We start from the raw sequence: 20,513 nt of genomic DNA, 5'->3' as shown, positions 1-20,513 counted from the left end.
GGTAAGGATTGCAAGCTGAAATGGATGGCTCACAGAAAGCTAGAAAAACTCAGGTTTCTCGTGAATTGACAAAGACATGGCTACTTGAAGCAGTTGCAAAGAGAAGTAGAACGGCTGCATAAACTTGAGCAGCTCGTCCTCTTAGCAGATGTCAGTCGCACAGCATTTTCTGCAGAAACGGAAACCACGTCACCAGAAAAGGACTTGGATGTTACAGTGTGCAGAAACGGAGACAGCAACAACGTTGCAGTGCAGACTTCTCAGTCACTTTTTGCCAGCTGTGATGACGAGGACACTGTGGTCAAGAGAAATGCTTTGTGTCAGTGGCTGACCAGTCGGTGAAGAAGCACAGAGACCACCCTTCACAGCAGAGGAGGAAAGCTGTCTCCAGGCGTCCTGTAGCATGGATGGTACCTGTGAGGTGGAACACCCCACACAGTGATAGTGAACAAGGAGCATCCCTGAAAGAGAGAAATCACCAGGGCACCAAGCAAGAAGAGAGTGTGCAGGTAATTGACACCATTCACTGGGTTTTAATTAATCATGAGAGTTCATATTTCGTTGCATTTGATGTTAGATTCAGTATTGATGAACCATTAGTCGTCACTGTTTTGCTAGCAGTAGACAAAAGCAGATCGGATGATGCACAAAGCGTTTTCTTTCTAGCCATTTCATTATGGAAAGTTATGACTGCAATGCAGTTATGACCAGCACTGAAAAGAACTGCGCTGAAATAATGGGAGCAGGCAACTTGAAGCAGGTCTTACCCATTTCACCTGCTTTATGTTGGGTTTCCCTTGTCTATTAGTGACAAAAATATACCGTACGACATAGACTGGTTTGATGCTTTTATTGAACCATCAGTCTTTACAGGCAGCAAGCATGTGGTGCATCTATAACCCGTTGCACTGTTCTGCAGAGGAAGTAGGCAAGTTGCATCTCGTAGTCAAGCTCAAATAATCCTTGATGTTCTTGTTGTACTTTTGGGCAGCTGAAAAGAAAGATTATTTAATTAGTACCTAAATAATGTCTTGTTCATTGCAAAACACTGATGCTTGATGGTTGCAAAATTGAGTAGCTAGTTTCATACATGTCACCCCAAACATACCTATCAGTTATCTGAACTTCTGCTGTGCATTTCAGGTAGCGCAAACAATTTCTTTATGCTTGTTATAAAGGAATGTAATTGTCTATAAGAGTATTACAAAAAACATATTTCATAAGACCTTTACATAGGCTCACAGATTTCTCAAATTCAAGCTTGCGAAACGACCAGCAGGTTGTGCCTAATTGCGAGTACTACTGTTGTTACTGTTCGACGATTGCTTTCCAAACACTGCTGAGCTGCTAGTGCAAAGAAAAAACATACTAGAGAAATTTATACTGAATTGCCAGGGGAAAGTTTCAATGCAGATTCTCTGGCTGGATAATTTGATACAATCGCATAATGTTAGTTGTTATCGAAAACACAATGCCAGCGAAGACAGGAGCAAATAGATGTGCCTTTTCAACTGAACTTTATCAAAAAAATCAGCACCTGCACATGGAAAAGAACAAAACTAATAGACACACTTTGCAAATTAAAATTTTGCAGCGAAAAAAAAAAAGAGCTGGCTTTGCCAGCTCTTTTGCACTTAAATGCACATATTATATGGTGAGAAATGGTAAAAATAAATAGAATACACATATACTATTGACAGACCTAAACACAATATGGGAGTTTAGTGTAAGTGCAGTTCTACACCAAGAAGAAAAGAGAGAAGAAAGATCATAGTAAAATATTACAGCGAGGAAAAAAAAAGCGGGAGGAGAGTGGGGGAGCAGGCAAAGCAAACTGTTTTGCACCCAAATGACCATATTGTAAGTGATAAATGGTGAAAATGAATAGAATGTACATATACTATTCACAGACCCACACACCATGTTGGTAGGTTAGTGTAATTGCAGTTTTACACCAGATAGAAAAAAGAGAGATGGAACAAAGATTACAAAAAATGCAGTTGGCATAGCACTACAGTAGACTCTCAGTACACGAAAATCTGTTAAACGGTGTTACTGCTACTATCGCCTCTGCAATGCTTGGTTTCCGGCTTGTATTCTGCACCCATGTTCACCTCTCAGTAAACGGAACTCCTGTTAAATGGAACATATTTTCCCGGTCCCTTCAGGTTCCATTTCCTAAGAGTCTCCTGTATTGCTAAACATTGGTGTCACATTGCAATCAATAGGTGAGTGATTCTTAGCCGAGTTTACAGTTAGAACCACTGTTCTTGGTGAAGATGCAATCGTGTGTGAACACAAGACGGGTGCCGGTTCATGCCGGAATATGTTTGCCTCGAGATGTATGCATTCACATTAATGTTTTCTAAAATTGCTGCTAGGGCAAGTTGATTCACGATTGAGATAGATTTACCAGAGCAAAAAAACGGAAAACACAAGGAATACACAGACACAGCGCTGTGTGTGTATTCCTTCTTATATGTTTCGTCTTTTTGCCCTTGTAAATCTATCTTAATGTTTTCTCTCTGTGTGTGCGTCTATGTGCGTGTGCTTTGCCCATGCTTCTGCTCCTTGGCTGGGGCTTTTTATTGTGTTCATGTGTGACAGCCAGCCTGTTCCATGCGGGGTATCGCCACAAGATTTGTGTGCTACTCAGCAACACAAATGCCAGAAAAGACATGACGGTGAGATATCACGAGTTCCTAGGACTGCGACCTACAGCATTGATAGCTTTGCGAAATCAAGTTTCTGTGCGTTTTTTTTAACCAACTGGGTTGGAAATTTAAACTCAACAGTGGAGCACCTTCTGAGGTGGTCCCATAAAGCTCTCTCAAAGGTTCTCTATTTGTAAACAAGAAATTACTTATTTTTCATGACACTGCAGTATAAATGGAAGCTGCTGCTGTTCAATTCAATGGGTGTGAACTTCATTTTGCTGCTGTAGTGCTGATAGTTTCCACAACCTCATAAGTACACGTTATTTGTTTCAATTCACGACTTAAGGGGGCAAACTAGTCTTTGGCACCGAAAAGTGACAAAAAATGCACTTTTTAGAAATTGGCATATTTGGTTTCTGCAAGTATTTTTCTATCTCTATGCAACTTTTTACCCACCAGGAAGAGGTAATTTTTTTTGTAATGTCATTCTGACCGTCCAGATTCTTGGTGCTAGCACAATGCATAACCAGCAAAAAATAGGGAACCTACTTCGAGGCTACTTTATAATTTGCCAGCACCTGTGTCTGAAGCCCTACTACCAAATTATGAGCGCCTTTATGAGCATTGCAAAATATGCACACCGTGATTGGTGTTTTTTGAAGAAACTGGGTGTTATCAGTTTTTTCCATTTCTCTCAGAAAACTAAATTTAGGACTGTTCAATTTTGAGGCCTCAATATCTCTGCAGCTGGGGCAGATACAACAATAATTATTTTTGAAATAGAAACCTGTACGTGCATAGAATGCAAGTATGGGAGCAGATTTTAGAGCACAAGTCTTTTTAATTAAATACTCATCAGATTGAAACATATAAAACTGATTTTGAAAACGAAAAGTTCATTTGACTGTAAAATAATCAAGGCAAAAAAAAAAAAAAAAACTCCTGCATACCTTTAATGTCTAGTTATTAGTTAGTCTATGTTGCCATATTTACATATCACTTTTATTTAATCACTTTTTTTTTGCTTTAAACAATAGGGGCAGAACTTAAGTTATCTCAGGAACAAAATGAGTTACAGGAAAAGTAATTACATATTTTAAATCAGCAGAAAAAACTGCACAATCCTGTCCACTTTGATGAAGATCACTGAAAAAATAAATAAAAAAAATGTCTAATATGAGTCTGCCTCCTTGAGAATGCACATCCAGGCACGTAGCCAGAGAGGTTTTTTTTTTGTGGGGTGGGTTTGAGGAAGGTGTTTGCAAGGTAATCTTTGTGCCATGGGTGGTGGCAAGAAGAACTACTAGGACTTGCTCCTTAGGAACACTAATTGATTGATATGTGGGGTTTTAACGTCCCAATACCACCATGTGATTATGAGAGACGCCATAGTGGAGGGCTCCGGAAATTTTGACCACCTGAGGTTCTTTAATGTGCACCCAAATCTGAGCACACGGGCCTACAATTTTCCGCTTCCATCAGAAATGCAGCCGCCGCAGCCGGGATTCAATCCCGCGACCTACGGGTCAACAACCGAGTACCTTAGCCACTAGACCACCGCGGCGGGGCTCTTTAGGAACACTAGTAAGAGAGAGTAGGGATAGAGGAAAAGTTGGATTTCAGAGTAAAAAGGGTCTGGGCCTGTCAGGTGCCCTCCTCAGGTACACGCCTACATCACTCAATGCTTTGCCTTCATGAGAAACTTAAATTTACTGATGATAATTGATAGTAATGTGTAGTCTTGATTTCAGGTGAGTCGTTGCATTACTTGGGAAAGAAAGTGGATCCAAAGTCCTGTAATTTTGAATTAGCGGGTGCATGTGTTCCTGGCAAGTAAATAAAAGTACCAACAGAATGTTCAGGCAAACCCCGTCTGGAACTGCATTATGTGGCCTTGCATCGCTTGACACTTTATTGCTGTCCTCTCAGCAATGGTAAAATTCATATCTGAGCATCACTGTTATGTTAAGCTGTGCATACATATTCGTGCAGTGTACTCAGGTACAGGTACAGCATTCACGGGACGCTCTGCGCTTCATTCTTACTGCGCATACACAGGGATTTCATCACTCTCTCAGTGCCATTGACATCAGGCCTTCATCTCGACTTCATCTGTAGCCAAGACAAGCTAAGTCAAATTTAGAGCGTTGTCGTAGCCACCTTACATGCGCACGTTCGTCAAGGCTCCCGATTTATTGTTTGGTTACCGTGTGGCACGCGTGTAGTGAGCAGCTGTTGATCGCACTCCACGCTTGAACTTCAGTGTGCATCAGTTACTTCGGTCAAGTGGCATGGCCAATGCGTCCACGGGTGCCAACCCGATATGGAACTTTTTTGTAAAAGTCCCGCCTGGCCAAGAAGCTCAGTGTCTGAAGTGCCACTCCATTCTGAAGACGTCAAAGGGGACTACGACGACTCTGGCGACGCATTTAAAGAGGCACCCGGATGTCTTCGTGACATACGAAAAGGAACGTTGTGCGCGGAAAAGCGTGAAGTCTACTGCTAAGCCTGACGTGCAGCAGCCCTCAGTTGCTGACCAGTTCAAGCCGAAGCTGAAACATACGGCGCCAAAAGCACAGCAAATGACAAAGGCTATTACTGGATTCACAGTGCGCGGGATGCATTCCTACAGTGTTGTTGAGGAGCCGGGCTTTGTGGCCGTTATGAACGCTGCTATGCCCGAGGACGTTGTGCCGTCGTGGACAACGTTTTTCCGAGCAATAATCCCGGAGCTCTATGCTTCGAAGAAGCAAAACTTGATGAACAGACTTCAGGCGGTAATTACCGGTGGAGTCGAGGCCATTTCAATAACAACGGACAGTTGGACATCGTGTGCTAATGAAAGCTACTTGTTGGTAACATGCCACATCATGGACAGCTTATTTCAACTTCATGTGCACGCACTGGCATGTACAGAAATGGCAGATGCCAGAAATGGCAGATGCTCACACAGCCGAAAACTTGGTGCTGTTTCTAAAAAGTGTGATGGAGGAGTGGGCGCTTCCCGATCCAGGTACTGTACCAGTGTACGTAGTTACACATAATGGAAGAAGTTTCACTGCAGCAATTACACAGTCGCCTTGGATAGCAATAAAATGTTTCGGGCACACGCTGCAGTTGTGCGTGAGTGATGTCAAGCGGGATGTACTTAGATTTTCCCAACTGTGCACGAAGGCTAGGGCTATCATTTGCCGCTATAAGAAAAGCTCAAAGGCTTGGGAGCGCCTTGTGGAAGTACAAAGGGAAATGCAGCTGAATGTCCTGGAAGTGGTGCAAGATATTCCGACACGTTGGAATAGCGAGCATGAGATGATGACTAGGCTGCTCAAGCTTCGCAAACCAATCACCGTGGAGCTTTCGGAGTGCGATGCGGTTGATAACCTCACTGCAGCTGAATGGAAGCTGATGACTGCCGCTGTGAAGGTACTCGATCCACTTGCTCAAGCCAGGACAGAGCTATCTGGGGACAAATATCCCACGTTGTCCCAAGTAACTTCATTGCTGGAGTGCACTGCCATTGTACTTGCTTGGCACACAGCTCAATCAGATGAGTCATCGGCAATTGCTTCAAGTCTGGCACGCAGCATTAAGGCAAGGTTTCCTGGTGTCAAGACATCTGAGGATACAGCCCTAGGAATGTTTCTAGATCCAAGGTTCAAGGATGCCTGCTATATGGAAAGGGCAGAGAAGTGGGCCTGCGCTATTCTTACCAAAGCAGCAGAGGGAACACTGCAAGTTTTTGGCTGCGAAGCATCAACTGAGAGCGATACAGGTTGAGATAGCTGCCAAGATGCTTCTGTATGGGGGGCCTTTGCTAGTATTGCATCAGATGGTTCTAAGATAACTGGTCCTTCCATCAAAGATGATGTTCAGAACTACCTGAGAGCTCCCCTCCTCCCTCGCTGTGAGGACCCACTCGATTGGTGGAAGAGCAAAGGCAGCCACCTTCACCTGTCCCTTGTAAGGGTATCCCGCAGATACCTCTCAGTGCCAGCAACCCAGACAACAAGCGAAAGGTTATTTTTGACAGCGGGTGCCATTCTGACCTGCAGACGGGAGCACTTTCTTCACCAGCATGTGGAGCATCTAGTTTTTCACCATGATAACTTTTGACTTTCATTTTGTTAACTGTAGAAGGCAACATTTTTTACTTGCATGTAGAGCTGTGATATTTTTTTGATTGAAACATGTTATCAAACGGTCTTTTTTTTTCTATGTGATGTAGCATTTGAACTAGTAGAAGGTGGCATCTTCTTCACTGCCTGTCGAGCTGCTAGTCCAAATGCCATAATTTTTTTACTTGAAATATATTACCAAATGGTTTTCTGTGATGTTTTATGTATGTGTGTGTGTTGTAGGTTTGTTAGCTGTGTAAAAGGGAGCATCTTCTACAATTAGTCTATATACATACAAATTTTTTACTGGCTAAGGTATGTTATTACAGTATTATCTGTGATTTCTTTGTATGTTGCAACCTCAAAAATAAAGAATTTTTGCATAAACCAACTTTGAACTGCTCAGTTTTGTTCTTCGGACACCTGACAACTATTCGAATTAGCTTCGAAAGTATTCGACCCTGAGGACTATTCGCTTCGAACCAAAATATTACTATTCGCACATGCTTATCACTTCCACATCCTGTGAGGTGTGGACACTGAGAACTGAAACATTTCGTTCATGCCTCATAACCCAGAACAATTTATCATACAACTGTCCAAAAAACATCCTAGAAAAGTTTTCTCCTGTATAGCCTGTATGCCGTGAAATGCATCGCAGTTGCTTAACACAATAACCATTCTTTTTCATGGTTGCAGGCCATTGAAGACAAAGTAAACAACACAAGTAAAATAAAAGCTTCCCTAGGGAGTCATGTACAGTGGCTAGCACATGTTCTTAAAAAAAAATACCAATTTCTTTGCTTTTTGTGATACCCATGAATTCAGTTGTTAGATTCATGAATACAAGTGCCAAACATGCATAATATGCAATAAATGATGACTGTTTTGTTTAGTATGGGTATAAGCAAACTGAGCATCAGGCACATATAGTAACACACTTTTATATGAAGAAGATCGAGGCACTCACTGTCTTTGGTTGAGCACGTCTGTCAGAGATTTGTAAATCTCTGTATCAGAGTAAATAATTGCTTGAAATAGATACTTCACCATCTCTCAGGACACACCATATTTGTAGAGGTCAAGTGTAACCTTAAAAAACGAAAAGAAGTCTGCGTGAGACTTTACAAAAAATATTAGATAAAATATCTCCACCCCCTGCTTCTTTCAAATGAGAACTTTTGTATTTTACACGAAATATATCACACTTTCAATCATTTTTTTCTTTAGCTTATGTCAGTCATTACTCTTTAACCTCTTAGTTCTCATGTCCATGTTTGTGTACATGCCTTCAGCAAATTACCACAGCAAAGTGCCCATCATTTCAAAAATATGTGAAGCATATGTGAAAGCTAGAATTTGTATTTATTAGCAGTGTTTTTATATATTTGAAACTATAAAAATACTTTTTTTTTCTTTTCCACTGGAGAAACCCCACGTGGAATAAAATTTTGCAAACTGCACTGCTTTTTATTGTCCACATCTTTGCTTGGTAGTGAACAGGTTAGTTTGAATGTGCAGTACATGTGGTCTATTAAATGGAAAATAACAAATATAAAATGGCAAAGTACATAAGTTTAGTCTTACAGCTTGTGGTATTATGTGCAGGAGGTCGTGGTATTTGTATACGCGCCGCCGACTGCCTATCCACACTGGATGGATTGATGGATAAGGCTGCACCCTTTAGAACGGGCGGTGGCTAGCGCCACCAAGCCGTAATACTTAATGAACCAATAACATACACTTGCGCGGAACGGTGTAGTCACCTATAGCCCGTACTCGCCGTGAATATGAATGCCAAATCCCTGTCATAGTGCCCAACTATAAAGGCTGTTTTCAGCAACAAAACAATGTAATGTACAGAGGCGATCAAAATTCTAGGAGACCTCAGGAGCACATGCCGAGCAGCACCTCAGCGTCTTCTCATAGCCCCGGAGAAGCTCGAGAGTGCACACTGCGCAAGCGCATTCTTTTCTATTATCCAGCCTACTTTCGCTTCCTTCAACTGCGTGCACACTCGAACTCCAGAAAAATCACAAGGCGTCACTTCCGTTGTCGCCTCAGAAGCACTGAGCGATAATATCGTGACAAAAGTAAGTTGCAGTGGCAGTGCTCAGTGTACGCCACTTTCGTGCCTTGGTTTCGACGCTTCGCAGCGGCGAAAACACCCACACAGCGTCAGTTTTTTTAATCGAGAAATGTGATAAGATTACCGAGCAGTGCTGTCTGGAACGCCTAGAACGAAGGCTAAGAAGCGGCCCGCACAGAGCACTGCCACTACAAGTGGCGTATTTTGGTCACGATATCATCTCTCAGTGCTTCCACACGACTGCAAGAGTGACATCTTGCGATTTTTCTGGCGTTTTGCTGTGTGCACATTTGAAGGGAGTTAAATCGCAGGCTTGCAGGTAGAAAAGGATGCGCTTGCGCAGTGTGCGCCCCCGAGCTTCTCTGGTAGCCGTAAGAAAGGGCCGCATCGCTATTCGCCAAGGGCTCCCATGGTCCACAAAACTCTGATTGCCGCTGTAAATATGCCTTACTATACACAAGTACGCAATAATGTGCAGCCAACTAAAGAAAAGAATCTATCAAATGAGTCGTTTCAATTCGCTGTAGACATGACATGCCAGATAGAAATGTTGGAGCTCAGCAGTACTGGTATTTTTTAAGGGTTCATTTTTTAGGAGTTCATGAAGTAAATTGAAATGAGTGGCATGCAGGGACGATGATCATGCCAATGAATACTGTGAAATACCGCACAAAATTAATACCGCCCGTGGTTTTCCTAGCCTCCTTAGCCATCGCCCGCCCGAGCAACGGACCAAGCGCCCAACAGCCCTAAGCTCAACCCTAATCCTGCTATCCAGCCGCCTCCGCTAACTCTCCTACCTCAACAACTGTTAGAAGCTGCCGCCTAGACCGCAAACACACGTGTTCAATTTCGCTAGTAGACTCTCACTAGGTCCCCTTCGTGCTAGGCTCTAGCTGTTTAACAACTAACCTGGCGCCCCGAACTTTAAAACAGCCATAGAAGTGTGGCAGCTTGGGCTAGTTGGTATGGCATGACGATAGTTAAAGCGCGTGTCTTTCGTGTTCTTCTTGTCTCTGTGTCGTCGTTTTGTTCTCGCGCTATAACTATCTTCAAAACAGCCGCCTACCCCGTTCACGTGGGCAACATCACTGCAACGTTGCCTGTGTCCCACACCTACAGTACTCGCAACGCAAGTTATTGATTAGGAGAGAAGAAATTATAATGGTGTTCACAAACACAAAGAAATAAAGGTAAACATCTCTTGTTGCATGCTGCTTCTGCACCAACAAACCTGCTCGACCCTGCACCACGGTCGATTTTTTCGCCCTCTACGGCCATCGCGAGAACTTAAAAGTTTCCGGGTCTGCTGGTAGTCACCGAGTCAACACTACTATAATCTAACTGTCGTGCAAAAATAATTTCATAAAGTACATTTTTCGTTTTGAAAATATTTTTCTATAACAACTTTTGATGTACTTTTTTTTGTGCTGGCTACTAGGAACAGTATTCAACACGGCGGGCCTGTTAGATTCTCGACTGTCCCCATGGTGGCGCTAGCCGCCATGCCCCTGATAGAGTGTTCTAGAAGTACCCCCGATTCATGAGCCGCCTAAGCGTGATCCACCGCCCGATCTAAAGGGCACATCCAGATACATCCATCCAAAGGACAATTGCAGACACAGAGTTTACTAAAATTTTTAGAAAACTCTATGATTTCAGGTACTCGCATTTGGTGGATTGCATCTCGTAAATAAAATGACTGCATCCGATGTCTGTGGTGAAAGTCGAAAGCGATATGCTACAGTGTGTAGCACATGAGAAGGCCAATCGGGGAACAATCGCTGATACATTTTGCTTTCCTAATATGTGTACGTTCTTCATAACGCAGTGCCCAATTTTGAGACGTGTTGAAGGTGACTCTGGTCAGAGCAAAAAAAATCATGCTGCGGGAAGATTTATTGTTTTCGAGCTCAACATTATTAACCTGACTGTTTGGTATAGGCATGCGCTTGTGTGGAGGACACCTAGGTGACACAGAGTGAGTTAGAGTACAAATTATAGTCATCTTACGATCTTTGCAAATATTGACCATAACCTTCCTGATTTTCTTTTTAGCAGACAAACGTCCTCAGGAGTGACGTCGGTAACGTCTCTGTGGCGCTGACAAGGATGGATGGATGGTTGGATTGATATGGTATGCTATGGCATGGAAAACTTTGACGATCAGTTCAGAACTGATGCTGGCTGCTCCCACGTCGGGAGAGAGAGGCAAGCTCGTCTGCCGCCACACGGGCGGCGGTGGCTAACGCTACCTAGGTGTTAAACTAATGAACCAACAACTAGATTTCTCTTGTTTTTCTCTTTAAATAGTTAAGTTGAGGACTGGTGCTTTGCAGCGAAGGATTTAATTTTCACTCGTGCCTTGATTTTAGCCACCAATCAGATAACCTCCTAGTCATTTCTACTCGCTTAAAGCCTATCTGGCCCTCGCTGTCCCTGAACTCCAGTGCTTTGAAAAACTCTGCGCCATCATCCTGAACTATAGGGTGAATGAAGCCCTTTACAGAACATTATCAAGTGTTCGGCAGTATTCTCCTCCTCTCCACACGCACTGCATACCGTGTCTACCCCTTCGTATTTGGCCCGATAGAAGTCTAGGTTCGCAATGCTCCCGTCCTGGCCTCAAACACTAGAATGACCCCGAGTATTATCATAGATCATTTCCTTGGCAATTACCTGCTTTAAAGTTCGATAGATCTCTAGTGCGGACTTTCTAATGATGCCAATTCTCAACATGTCGGCCTCCATTTCCTTCACTTTCTTCTTAACCGATAGTTCTTTTTGGTTTGACCCCCTGCTCTTTTCTAAGTATTTGATTGATTGATATGTGGGGTTTAACGTCCCAAAACCACCATATGATTACGAGAGACGCCGTTGTGGAGGGCTCCGGAAATTTCGACCACCTGGGGTTCAACGTGCACCCGAATCTGAGCACACGGGCCTACAAAATTTCCGCCTCTCCAAGTATTTACCCGTCAATATTCCGGTTCGCTTCCTCCATATTGCATCGACATTCCTCATGTACAAGTAGCTGAAAACCTTCCTAGCCCAACGCTCCTCTCCCATTTCTCTCAATCGCTTCTCAAATTTTATCTTGCTGCTAGCTTCCCTGCCCTCAAATGATGTCCATCCCATATCACCACAGAGGAAGGAGCATATCACCTTGTACTCTCTGATTTGGTCGTGGCTCCTTATAGATGGATGGATGGATGTGGCTGTACCCTTTAGATCGGGCGGCGGCTAACGCTACCTAGTCGTAATACTTAGCGAACTAACCATTAAATTTATCTTTTTTTCCCCTTTAAATAGTGAAGTTGAGGACTGGTACTTTGCAGTGAGGGTTTAATTTTCACTTGTGCCTTGACTTTAACCACCAATCAGACAACCTTATTCTAGTTGATTCTACCCGCTTGAAGTCTATTTTGCCCTCCCTATCCCTAAACCCTAGTGCTTTGAAAAACGCGCCATCATCCTGAACTATAGGGTGAAGCCCTTTACAAAACATTATCAAGTGTTCACTAGTTTCCTCCTCCTCTCCACATGCACTGCATACCGTTACTACGCCTTCGTATTTGTCCCGATATGTCTTGGTTCGCAATACTCCCGTCGGGCCTCAAACAGTAGAGAACTACACCGACTACTATCATAGATCCTTTCCATGGCAATTTACTGCTTAAAAGTTCGATAGATCTCTAGTGCAGACTTGTTAATCATGCCAATTTTCCACATGTCAGTCTCCGTTTCCTTCACTTTCTTTTTAACCGATAGTTCTTTTTGGTTTGGCCACTTGCTGTTTTCTAAGTATTTACCAGTCAATTTTCTGGTTCGCTTTCTCCATTTTGTATCGACTTTCTTCATGTACAAGTAGCTGAAAACCTTCCTAGCCCAACGCTCCTCCCCCATTTCTCTCAATCGCTTCTCAAGTTTTATCTTGCTGCTAGCTTCCCTGCCCTCAAATGATGTCCATCCCATATCACCTTGTACTCCCTGATTTGGTGTATCCTCGTGAGCTACTAAAGCAAGCCTACCTATTCCACGTTGCTTAATTTCTAATCTTGCTTGAACTTCTGATCTCATGCACAAGACCGCATTGTTGAACGTCAGCCCAGAAACCATGACCCCTTTCCATATTCCTCTCACAACATCATACCTATTGTAATTCCACAGTGCCCTATTTTTCATCACTGCTACATTCCTGTTACCTTTAGTCGTCACGTATATTACGTGTTCCCTTAGGTACACGGTCCCACTGCTTATCCATACGCCCAGATATTTGTATTTATATGTTATCTCTAGCGTGACCTCCTGTATTCTAAGCTCACTACCTTCGTTATCATTGAAAATCACGACTGCTTATTTTTCCTCACCGAATCTAAAATCTCACCTATCTCCCTCATTACCGCAGATGTCCATCAATCTCTGCAAACCTTCCTTGTTGTCCGCCATTAGCACTATGTCATCTGCGTACATTAATGCTGGTAGTGCCTGATCAATGAGTTTTCCTTGTCTGACGAAATAGAGGTTAAAGCCAAGTCCACTTCCCTCTAATTTGGCCTCTAATTCTTGTAGCTACATCATGAATAATAAGGGTGACAGGGGACACCCCTGCTTAAGCCCCCATTTCACCTCTGTGGGCTTGGATACCTGTTTTTCCCACTTTATAACTACCTTGTTACTTTTATAGATTTCTTTTAAAAGATTATGGACTCCATTTTCCACACCTAGTGTGTTCAGCATTCCCCACAAGTCCTCTTGAACTACACTATCGTACGCTCCTTTGATATCCAAGAATGCTAGCCACAGGGACCTGAGTTCCTTTTCTGCTATTTCGATGCACTACGTCAGTGAGAACAGATTGTCTTCCAACCTCCTGTGTTTCCGAAACCCATTCTGCAGTTCCCCCAGCACCCCCTCGTCCTCTATCCATGCCTGCAGTCTTTGTTTTATAATCTGCGTCGCCAGCCTGTAGACCACTGATGTCACTGTTATAGGACGGTAGTTGTTTATGTCAGCTTTGTCCCCCTTTCCTTTATAGATCATGCTCATCCTGCTGAGTTTCCATCCATCGGGGACTTCAACACTGATTATTGTTCTGCTCACTGCCTCTCTCAAAGCCTGTTTAGACTTCGGACCCAATGTCTTTATCAGCATAATTGGAATGCCATCTGGGCCTGTTGATGTACTACTTGGAACCCCCTTCTCTGCCATTTCCCACCCTCGTGACAGTGGAGCCATTGCTACACTTGATTCATCCTTGTCTATTGTGGTGCATAAGGCACTTCTTTGTTGGAATTTTTTTGTCACCCATGTTCTTATATATTCAATAGCTTCGTCCTCTTCTAGCCTAGCACCTTGAGCTGTAGTTATAAACCTCTGCTCTAGGCTTGTTTCATTTCTTAGAGAGTTTAGATGGTTCCAAAATTTCGCAGCTGCCTTTTTATCTTTTTTATGTACTTCTGCCAGCCACTGGGCTCCCTTTCTTCCAATCTTTTCATTGATCAGAAGGGATGCATCCCTTCTACAGCTTAGAAAGGTTTCCCATTTTCTTTCAACATCATCTGTCGGTTCACCCCGCTGCTTAGCATGTCTGTGTTCCCTAGAGGCTTCCTACCATTTTGCTATGGCTTTCTTACCTTCCTCATCCCACCAACTCTTGGGCTTGTGTCTTCTTTTCCGGGGTGACTTGTTACGTGCCTTAGCAAGCCCTAGCTCAAACAGTCTAATTAGATTCCTGTATGTCCTTGGATGGATGTGGCTGTACGTTATAAATTGTGCGGCAGCTAATGCCACCTAGCCATAATACTTAGTGAACAAATCATTAGATTTATCTTTTTTTTTTCCCTTTAAATAGTGAGGTTGAGGATTCGTACTTTGCAGTGAAGGGTTTAATTTTCACTGGTACCTTGACTTTAGCCACCAATCAGATAACCTCCTTCCAGTTAAGTCTACCCGCTTAAAGTCTATTTTGCCCTCCTTGTCCCTAAATCCCAGTGCTTTGAAAAACTCTGCACCATCATTCTGAACTATAGGGTGAAGCCCTTTACAGAACATTATCAAGTGTTCGGCAGTTTCTTCTTCCTCTCCACTAGCACTGCATAGTGTGTCTACCCCTTTGTATTTGGCCAGATATGTCTTGGTTCACAATACTCCCGTCCTGGCCTCAAACAGTAGAGAACTACCCCGAGTATTATCATAGATCCTTTCCTTGGCAATTTTCTGCTTAAAAGTTCGATAGATCTCCAGTGCGGACTTCTTAATCATGCCAATTCTCCACATGTCAGTCTCCGTTTCCTTCACTTTCTTTTTAATCGATGGTTCTTTTTGGTTTGGCCACCTGCTGTTTTCTAAGTATTTACCAGTCAATTTTCTGGTTTGCTTTCTCCATTTTGTATCGACTTTCTTCATTGAAAACTAGCTGAAAACCTTCCTAGCCCAACACTTCTCCCCCATTTCTCTCAATGGCTTCTCAAATTTGATCTTGCTGCTAGCTTCCCTGCCCTCAAATGATGTCCATCCCATATCACCTTGTACTCCCTGATTTGGTGTATCCTCGTGAGCTACTAAAGCAAGCCTACCTATTCCACGTTGCTTAATTTCTAATCTTGCTTGAACTTCTGATCTCATGCACAAGACCGCATTGTTGAACGTCAGCCCAGAAACCATGACCCCTTTCCATATTCTTCTCACAACATCATACCTATTGTAATTCCACAGTGCCCTATTTTTCATCACTGCTACATTCCTGTTACCTTTAGTCGTCACGTATATTTCGTGTTCCCTTAGGTACACGGTCCCACTGCTTATCCATACGCCCAGATATTTGTATTTATATGTTATCTCTAGAGTGACCTCCTGTATTCTAAGCTCACTACCTTCGTTATCATTGAAAATCATGACTGCTTATTTTTCCTCACCGAATCTAAAATCTCACCTATCTCCCTCATTACCGCAGATGTCCATCAATCTCTGCAAATCTTCCTTGTTGTCGGCCATTGGCACTATATCATCTGTGTACATTAATGCTGGTAGTGCCTGATCAATGAGTTTTCCTTGTTTGACTAAAGAGAGGTTGAAGCCCAGTCCACTTCCCTCTAATTTGGCCTCTAATCCTTGTAGGTACATCATGAATAATAAGGATGACAGGAGACACCCCTGCCTAAGCCCCTGTTTTACCTCTGCAGGCTTGGATACATGTTTTTCCCACTTTATAACTACTTTGTTACCTTTATAAATATCCTTTAAAAGATTAGTGACTACATGTTTCACGCCTAGTGTGTCCAGTATTCCGCACAATTCATCTTAAACCACGCTATCGTACGCTCCTTGATATCCAAAAATGCTAGCCACAGGGGCCTGTGTTCCTTTTCTGCTATTTCGATGCACTGTGTCAGTGAGAACAGATTGTTTTTCAACCTCCTGTGTTTCCGAAACCCATTCTGCAGTTCCCCCAGCACCCCCTCATCCTCTATCCATGCCTGCAGTCTTTCCTTTATAATCTACATCGCCAGCCTGTAGACCACTGATGTCACTGTTATAGGACGGTAGTTGTTTATGTCAGCTTTGTCCCCCTTTCCTTTATAGATTATGCTCATCCTGCTAAGTTTCCATCCATCGAGAACTTCACCATCGATTATTAGCTTGCTCACTGGCTCTCTCAAAGCCTGCTTAGACTTCGAACATAATGTCTTTATCAGTATAATTGGAATGCCATCTGGGCCTGTTGAAGTACTACTAGGAACCCTTTTCTCAGCCTTTTCCCACTCTCGTTGTGAAAATGGAGCCATTGCACCACTTGATTCATCCTTGTCTATTGTGGTGCATAAAGCACTTCTTAGTTGAATTTTTTCTGTCACCCTTGTTCTTATATATTCAATAGCTTCATCCCCTTCTAGCCTAGCACCTTGGGTTGTAGTTACAAACCTCTGCTCTAGGCTCGTCTCATTTCTTAGGGAGTTTAGATGGTTCTAAAATTTTGCAGCTGCCTTTCTATTTTTTTTTATGTACTTCTGCCAGCCACTGAGCTCCCTTTCTTCTAATCTTTTCATTGATCAGAAGGGATGCATCCCTTCTACAGCTTAGAAAGATTTCCCACTTTCAACATCATCTGTCGGTTCACCCCGCTGCTTAGCATGTCTGTGTTCTCTAAAGGCTTCCTGATGTTTTGCTATGGCTCTCTTAACTTTCTCATCCCACCAACTTTTGGGTTTGTGTCTTCTTTTCCGGGGCGACTTGTCACGTGCCTTAGCAAGCTCTAGCTGAAACAGTCTAATTAGATTCGTGTATGTCCACACTGTTTTATTATCCTCAGTGATTACTTTCTCAATTTGTTTAGTGGCTATTTCAATTTGCCTTTCTGGATAAAAATTTTCCTGTAGTTGCTCATCTTGTCTCTTTCCCACTTTCACTGCTCTTCCAAAACTTAGCTTGATACGTTTGTGATCACTACCCAGACTTCTGGAGCCACCTTCATCTATGTGCATTCTCCTGAGCTTATCATACATCCTATGTGACATCAGTGCATAGTCTATCGTTGACTGCAGCCTTCCTACCTCCTATGTTATTTGCCCTTCACACTTCTCGGTACTGTTGCAAATGATCAAATCAAGCCTTTCACACATATCCATGATCATTTTGCCTGTCGGGTCGGTATGCCCATCTATATCTTCCATGTGCGCATTCATATCTCCTAGTATAATTATCTCGCACTCTCTTCCTAACTCCTGAATATCCTTTGATATACACTCTACGATTGCCTGGTTTTGTCCTCTGGCCTTTGCTCCTGTCCACAAGTACACGAAACCAAGGAGTGTCATTTGACCTGCCACTTTCCCTTTTAGCCATAAATGTTCCTTGCACTCCTGCTTGACCCTTTGCCAGTCTGTACTTTTATGAATGAATGCCCCAATACCACCCCCCTTTCTGCTGCCTTCTGTTCTATTACAATATTTTCACGCGTAGTCAGGATTGTTCAGAGGTTGTTCCATGTCCCTGAGATGTGTTTCTACTAAACCGTATACCATTGGCCTCTCTTCCCTTAGCTGTTCTTCTATCTCTTCCCACTTCAGCCTGTTCCTACCATCCTGCATGTTAATATACCCTATGTCTGGATTGGCTCGGCGCTCGTGGCTACGTCTATTTATGCCCCGGACTCTACCCATCTTAGATACTGGTGCCACTTTGGAATCGTATCTGTCCATACCACCTGTCAAAGAGTCTCCTTGGCTGTTTGTTGTTTTCCTCGTTACTAGCTATCCTGCACCTTCGAGGTGCAGGATAGCCCCCCAAAAAAGCTACTGCGCGTCCTGCAAGTCGCCAACCCATCTCATGACCTAGCCGCCCATCTAAGTGAATTCTGTCTCATTGAAAACCACCCCACCTATGCACCTCTCTGTTTATTTCCACCACCTCAAAGCCTTTCTCTCGACTCATCCGCTATATCTCTTGGTTTGCGTTGACAACCGCTTTTTTGCAGGTTGCTATCACGCACCGGTACCTTCGGTATCGTGCATATCACTACCTGTACCTGAGGAGGAGTGGCGCGCATGTCATCGACGCCTTTCGCCAGTGTGGTTGCTAGTCCTGCTGTATCTTCATTTAAGACATCGTTTAAACCGCCTGAAATTATCACGAGGTTTCGTCTATCAGCTGTAGTTTTGAGTTTTGCACTCACTTGCCTCATGACTGCTTCCAGCTTGCGTCCTGGGAACGCCCCTACAGCAACCCTCTTGTCTCCTTACTCTCTCTTTGATGGCTTCTTACCCATCACCTCTTACCCTCTCTTTGATGGTCCCCACCATCCTTCCTCCGTGGTCCCCACTGTCGGTCGCAAGCGCCACCGCACGGCGCTTGTTTAAAACTGAAGGCAGGTCAACTCCGCTGGGAGCGCGAGCTATTCCTCAGGCATCTTTCTAGAGGAGGCGTTGCTCCAAGCAGCCGTGATGTCACGTGACAAAACAGTACGGTTATGTCACTTTATCGAGCGGTATGGAGGCGAGCGGTCTCACGTGGCCTCTGGTCTCAACATAAAGCAGAAGGCATGGCCTTCGAGATTACGTGCTGGCAGGAAGCTCCCAATCTAAAAGAGAGCGACGTTCCAGGCATAGTTTTTCTAGGAGGCGTTGACGAAGTGCGTGCAAAGAGCATGGCGGGTTTAGAACTTTTGTCTGATGAAGACTATCGATTGGACGGCCGAAAGCCTTTTGAACAGAGAAAGATAGCATGCAGGTTAGGTGTGTTTACTCAAGCTGACGGATCAGCCTACATCGAGCAAGGTAATGCCAAAGTACTTGCCGCAGTTTACGGGCCCCACGAACCGCGAGGCAGTCGTTCCCGCTCTTTCCACGACCGTGTGTTAGTCAACTGTCAGTTCAGCATGGCCACATTCAGTACTTTGGAGCGAAAGCGTCGTCCCCGAGGTGATAAGAAGTCGCAGGAAATGACCCTACACATCCAGCAAGCCTTTGAAGCTTCAATTCTGACCCAACTGTACCCTCGTTCGCAAATAGACATCTTCGTGGAAGTGCTGCAGTCGGACGGAGGCACGTTGAGTGTTTGCATCAATGCCGCTACTCTAGCGCTAATCGATGCTGGTATTACACTGAAAGACTACGTGTTCCCCCCTTGTTGACATAAGCCATCTAGAAGAGTACTTGCGTGGTCCCGAGCTTACAGTGGCTGTGCTTCCGATGTCGCAGCAGATGGTTCTGCTTGAAATGACTTCTCGTGTTCACGTGGATAACTTGCAGGGCAAGGTTCCTTTTGGCGTTGCATAAGTGGTTGTCAGACTGGCGGGGTCAGTGTTGCCAGATTGCTGCTAGATTTGACCATCTTTTTTATTTCTCTATGATTTGACTGCGAAATTTTTTTTTCTGTAGTTGTGGTTTTTTCGTGAGAATTTGGTGCCATCCGCGGTGCATTTCGCGAACGAGTGACGCTGGCCGTTTTAATTAACGGAATGAACCGCGCATAGCAGTAGTCGAGCGTGGCGCTGCTGTGCAATTAAGAGTATAGTCCCTGAAAAATAAACTATTTTTTTCTCAGGTACTTTAATTAAGAGGCCAATTTATTCAACGGAATGAACCGCGCCTAGCAGAAGAGTCGCAGGAGGTGAAGCGCTGCCCCCTCCTCCTTTACTTTTTTTTTTCTCTCAGCTGATCGTGTCGCGTCGACCGCGCGCTACGACGGGGTACGCTACGCTCCCCTAGCTGCCTTATTGCACGGCAGCGCCACGCTCGACTTCTGCGAGGCTTGGTTCATTCCGTTAATGAAAACGGCCAGCGTCGCTCATGCACTCGCGAAATGCACCGCGGATGGCACCAAACTTTTACTAAAAAGCCACAACTACAGACAAAAACTTTTCAGCCAATTTTAGCGGCAGTCTGGCAACTAATTTATGCAACGCCAAGAGGAACCTTGCCACTTGCAGAAAATGCTGGACGCGGCTGTGAAAGGTTGCATCGACGTGCACGCAATACTTGACTGTCAAGTCAAGGAACACACAGCTCTAGTCGGTTCGTGCATTGGCTGGGAATAAAGTTGCGTGTTGGTAACCTTCCGGTAACACCAGTGATGCCTATTTTCTTTCTCTTTAGTTTTCTTGTATATATCGGATCACACCTAATGGGAGACGTGCCACAATTTGTTGCGCGC

At 43.9% G+C, this 20,513-nt stretch overlaps 1 long non-coding RNA gene and 1 pseudogene across 1 annotated transcript; one reads left to right on the top strand and one right to left on the bottom strand.

The window, feature by feature from the left end:
• Positions 1–835: 835 nt before the first annotated feature.
• LOC119176210 (uncharacterized) lies at positions 836–19,660 on the bottom strand. Its single transcript, XR_005110444.2, has 3 exons — positions 19,534–19,660; positions 7,743–7,864; positions 836–991 (listed from the first exon to the last, which is right to left on the bottom strand). It is a non-coding gene; the product is annotated as an uncharacterized LOC119176210 (long non-coding RNA).
• LOC119176209 (exosome complex component RRP41-like) lies at positions 17,122–20,424 on the top strand (annotated as a pseudogene).
• The last annotated feature ends 89 nt before the right edge of the window (positions 20,425–20,513 follow it).

Source organism: Rhipicephalus microplus, chromosome X (assembly GCF_043290135.1).
Source record: "Rhipicephalus microplus isolate Deutch F79 chromosome X, USDA_Rmic, whole genome shotgun sequence".
Classification (NCBI taxonomy): domain Eukaryota; kingdom Metazoa; phylum Arthropoda; class Arachnida; order Ixodida; family Ixodidae; genus Rhipicephalus; species Rhipicephalus microplus.
Note: the sequence above shows the minus strand (reverse complement) of the source record. Positions and strands in the feature narration are given on the sequence as shown.